This window comes from Halyomorpha halys, unplaced genomic scaffold (assembly GCF_000696795.3).
Source record: "Halyomorpha halys isolate HHAL.00 unplaced genomic scaffold, Hhal_1.1 Scaffold622.1, whole genome shotgun sequence".
In the NCBI taxonomy this organism is placed as follows: Eukaryota; Metazoa; Arthropoda; class Insecta; order Hemiptera; family Pentatomidae; genus Halyomorpha; species Halyomorpha halys.
Window position 1 is genome coordinate 303139 of NW_027106831.1, and position 5461 is coordinate 308599.

The following is a 5461-nucleotide window of genomic DNA, read 5'->3' on the forward strand; positions in this document are numbered from 1 at the left end:
GAAATAAAACAGTGTTATTTCAGCAAGCTAGTGAGTCTTTTCAGTGTCCCTTTTTCCTTTTTTTTTATTCTCATCACCCGACTTCACATAAGTGGTGCCGAAACCCAGGAATTCTATCAGCTGGTAATTTTTTTTTGAAATTGCTTATAGTTTAAAAGAAGATAATTTTTTTTTTCTTTTTCTTTCTTCTCTCGACTAACGTAGTTCCATCATGGTAAATGACGAGCAACCACGGTTAAGGGAGCCAGTTTTGAATTTCCCGCCGCCTAATCAAGCGGGTCCTGCGGCTCCGGTAGCACCTGCACCTCCTGTTATGCCCCCACTACCAGAGACCACGTTAGCTCAAGCGCATGCCAATATGCTAGCTAAGCTAAAAGTGAGGACAGCCACGTCCCAAGATTTAAGGCTATTTCAGATCTTGAACGGTTCTCAGGTGAGATCGGCGAACTAAACCACTTTCTCAAAGGAGGCGATCGCATCATAGAAAGAATGAAGGCCAAAGTAGCGGAGGACATGCTGGATAGGAACGATGCCATTTCGCTGAAGGCAGCGTTAATCTGCAGAATTAAGAGAACCATTCTTAATCATATCCAAGCTGATGAGGAGACAGCCTGGCCAGTGATCAAGGAGCAATTGAAAAAGGCTTACGAAGGGGAAAGATGGACTTGTAAGCTAATCACCCTGGGTGGACCCTGTAATGTGGAAATTAATGATGCACGTAGTGGGGAACATGCCACGCGAGTATCAGATCATAATTGGTTGCGATTTATTGTCGAAGGTGGGGGCGCGAATAAGAAATGTGGGAAACCGATGGGATATTCGGTTGGGAGGAAAGAAATTCATTTGTCAGTGACTTGCGAGGGGAGGGATACCGTGAGTAGGGGCGGTTAACAAGACGGGTAACTGGAGGGAGTTAATAGCGGAGGAATACACAGATATATTCTTCAAGCAGGGAAGTAGGTTGGGGAAGACAGTCCATGAAATCCTATTAAAGCAAGATATGGTTACGTACGTGAAAGAAAGAAGATATCCTCAGGCGCTTCGACAACACATTTGGGAAGAATTAGAGAGTCTAAAGGCCCAAGGCATAATAGTGGATAGTACGTCACCATACAATAGCCCTTTGTGGGCTGTGATGAAGAAGAGTCTAGCAGGGGAAACGTCTGAGAAATACTGAGTCGTGATAGATTACCGGAAGCTAGAATACGGTGGACGGAAAATATCCGATCCCGAGACTAGAGGACATTCTAGACAGATTAGGAGGAGCAACCATATTCAGCACCCTTGACCTGAAAGCTGGATATCACCAAATAATGCACCCCAGAGATCAACACAAAACGGCCTTCACGTTCGAGTGGGGTCATTATGAATTCACCCGTATGCCGTTCGGTTTGAAAAACGCACCAATAATATTCCAGCGCCTGATGGACGAATTTTTACGCGGGTTGGATGAATCCATGTGTCAGGTCTACATGGACGACCTCCTCGTGTTTAGCAAATCAGAAAAGGAGCATATAAGACATCTGGAGAAGGTTTTTCAGAGGATTCGACATTTTGGGTTGAAACTGTCCCAGGAAAAGTCGGTGCTAGGTCGTGCGCAAATTAGCTTTTTAGGACACGTGATCTCGGGACAGGGAATCAAGCCTGATCCACAGAAGGTTGAGGCGATCCAAAAGATGGCCGTGCCAATGGATGTTAAGGGAGTTCGGAGGTTGCTAGGTACCCTGAACTATTATCGGAGATTTGTGCCAGAAATAGGAAAATATTTGGTACCCATTAACAACCTCTTAAAGAAAGGAAGTCGATTGATCGTGACCCCTGCCATGGAGAATAATATTCACAAGTATATGGAACAACTGCAGAAGGAGTTTTTCTCTATGTTTATAAGAGTTTTCCTAACTTTGAACGGCAATTCACTATTACGACAGACGCTAGCGAGTACGCACTTGGTGCGGTGTTATCTCAGGAAGGGGAAGCAGTGGAGCACCCTGTTGCGTATGCAAGCAGACGCTTTACGGATGCCGAAACGAGATATAGCACGCTGGAGAGGGAATTGCTGGGGATAGTGTGGGCTGTAGATTATTTTGGACCCTATGTATTTGGGAGAAAATTCAGGGTATAGACCGACCACTGCCCCCTCCAATGGGTAGGGAAATTGAAGGAGTCCTCTGCGAGGGTTACCCGTTGGAAAGAACTCCTCAATCAATACAAGATCGAGATATCGTATAAGCCAGGGAAAGAAAACGTAGTGGCTGATTGGCTATCTCGAGCGCTTATGGTAAATGCCATCGAGGAAGATCGGGGTGAGCCTTCCGGGGATGTGAGGCAGTTCCTGCGAGAGTGGACGCCAGGTGAAGAGGAAACCAGGGACAGTCAGGAGCAAGAGGAAGGAGGCCCGTCATCGGAGGACAATAGTTCAACCGGTGGAAATGGATGAAGTGGACGAAATCATCAATGACAAGCCGAGGCAAATCATTTGTAAAATAGCTATTAATTAAGTTTAAGTCTTATTAGTAGTAAAATTTCGTTTGTTTCTGATTGCCTGGAAACCCGCCCTGAGAAAAGAGTATTATATTATAAAATTTAAATAAAATTCTCCAATCTGTTAAATATTAAAGCTTTTAATTTGAACCCAAGCTATCTTTTATATTTGAAATTAGTTAAAACTATTAAAATTCTTTTTATTTCATTTAAATAATTTTTTAATTATTACATAAATTGTTGTCCAACAGGTGTGGCTTAATTCTTTACAAATTAGGTTATGGCAATCAGAACACAGCCTTTAGAAGGGTTATTTTTGAATAAGTTGTGTATACATTTTTTATAACTTAAGTAGTTAATGATGGAGGATAATGTTCAGACAACTGATTGTAGAGATCCTAAAGAGGTGATTCTTGGAAAATTGAATGATATGGTGGTAGTATTAAACGAAAATGATGAAGATAATTCTGTCCAACACATTAGAGCTAGGAATGACTTACTGGTCATAGTATATTAATAGTATCCATGAAAATAAATTAGTTGGAGCAAATTCAAAGGTTGAGAATAATGATAATTTTGATAATAAAGCCATGTTTCAACAATTAATGATGATGTTAACCAATATGACAGATGATATAAACAAAGTTAAGGGTGATATAAACAAAAAGTTAGACATTTTGAATTTGAAATTAAAGAAAATTGTAAATTCGAAATTAATGAATTTTGTGAATTAGAAATTAATGGAAATTGTGAATTAGAAATTGAAGAAAATTCTGAATTGGAAATAAATGAGAAATCGAAACAAAATTGAATCAAATAAAATAGAGTTAAAAGAAAGTTGTTTAGTGGAAACTACTTTAATACAGCAAATGTCTGAATTGTCCGAAAAAATGATTGAATGCACTGTGGAAGAAAATAAATCAAAAAAATCTGTTAGTGGACTTAAAATCAAAACATAAATATGTTATAGAACCTTTGAGTCAAGGGAATCGTAATATTAGAATTTACAGAGAACTAATCCGAGAAACATTAATGAATAAGGGAACTATTCATAAAATAAAATTTAAAGATTGTACACAAAATAATGATTATAAGTGTATGCCAGAATTACTTACTCCAATTAAATCTTACACTACAGGGGAAGTAAAAAATAAATTCATTAGGATTTTCAGTTTTAGTAAGACATTTATAGGGATTGACCCATATTATTTAAATTTAAATTTGACCCAAAAAATAATTTTACTTGAAAATAAATTTTTTAAGATTAAAAATAGGATATTTGAAAGACCTTAAGAGTATCCTTAAATATTAAATTAATGCGGTATGGCACCTGGTTGGTGGTAGCCAGATGAAGGGTTCGCATTCCATTCCTTACACTACAGCAGAACATACTGTCATAGATTATATCATTTACTACATTGAAAGTCATTTTTTTAAGTTAACAATCTTTTGAAAATTCATAATGTTTATAGTTTCTATTAATGCCAAATAATAATTTGTTTGCTAATCCACTAGTCAGTATAGCCTTGATCAGTATAAAATTTTTCTTTGTTATTATGACTATCTTGATTAATACAACTTTGTTATTAATGATTTTTTTTCTTTTTTCCCTTGTATTAATCCATGTTTAGTTTTGGTCTGTTGTCCACCTGTATTAATTTTGATCTTGAAGGAAGGTGCTTGAAGAGATTCCTAAAATAATTCATTATTTCATTTGCCAAAATTATTCTCAGAATATTTCCGAAACAAGTTCTTATTAAAATAAAAGATAAATAAAATAATCTATTATTGTGAAGATATAATTTTTTCTCTCTTAATAATGTTGTATGTCTTTTAATTAAGTTTTGAATTTTAATTAAGGCAAGTAACAGCTACTATTTTATCTCTTATTCAAATGTCTTTGTAAATTCATAAGTATTACAAATTTAATTATTGTTTAGAACATAAAGTTTGTTTAGTAAATATGTATCAAATTATAGTGAAATGTTAATCGGTTTTATCAAACTATATTTTTAATAGTTTGTTTTTATATGTTAAGATGTTATTTGGAATTGTAATCATTGTAAGTGTATTTGTAAGCAGCTCGTAATTCGGAAGTGGTTTTTGACCAATTGTTGATTTTAAATGATAGGAGTAAAATTGATTCAGACTTTATTTAAAAAAAAAAAAAATATTTTGAGAATGAGATACTTGGAGAAGATGAGAAATGTAATACTCTCTTTTTTAATCAATAGTTGATATTTATATACAAATGATTTTAGTTATATTTGTATTTTATGTACATCGTTTCAGTATTGGTTTATTTGTTATTTTAAATCAAAAAGCAAGCTAACCAGTTTTCATTGTCTAAAATAAATACACTATTCAAAACAAAGAAGATGGAGGCGCGCGTCCTTCCGAAGTGTTCGTTAAAGTGTTTGTGTTGAGATAGATTGAAATTTTTCAACTTTTGTTGTTTCTAAACAATAATTATAGAAAAAGAATAATCAAAGAAGAAATAGAAGAACATAACAATTATTAATAAACTATTTACATCGTCAATCATAGCAAATAAAGCAGAGCAATCATACTACAATCGATTATTTTTGGATCGACCAGTGAACATTGAAGATAGAAGAGAGGAAACGGGCACTCTTGATTTGGCTGGCCTGGTGAAAGGACATCGGTCGGCTAGAAGCGGGAAGGACTGGAAGCCATTGTTAGGCGTTGGATATAGCATCATCGACAAGAAGATATCAACAATCATCAATCATCAAAGGAAGATGTGTAATTGGTTAGTTTTGTTTCTAACTGGAATTTATTGCATTTGTAAAATAGCTATTAATTAAGTTTAAGTGTTATTAGTAGTAAAATGCCGTTTGTTTCTGATTGCCTGGAAACCTGCCCTGAGAAAAGAGTCTATTATATTATAAAATTTAAATAAAATTCTCCTATCTGTTAAATATTTAAGCTTTTAAATTTGAACCCAACCTATCTTTTA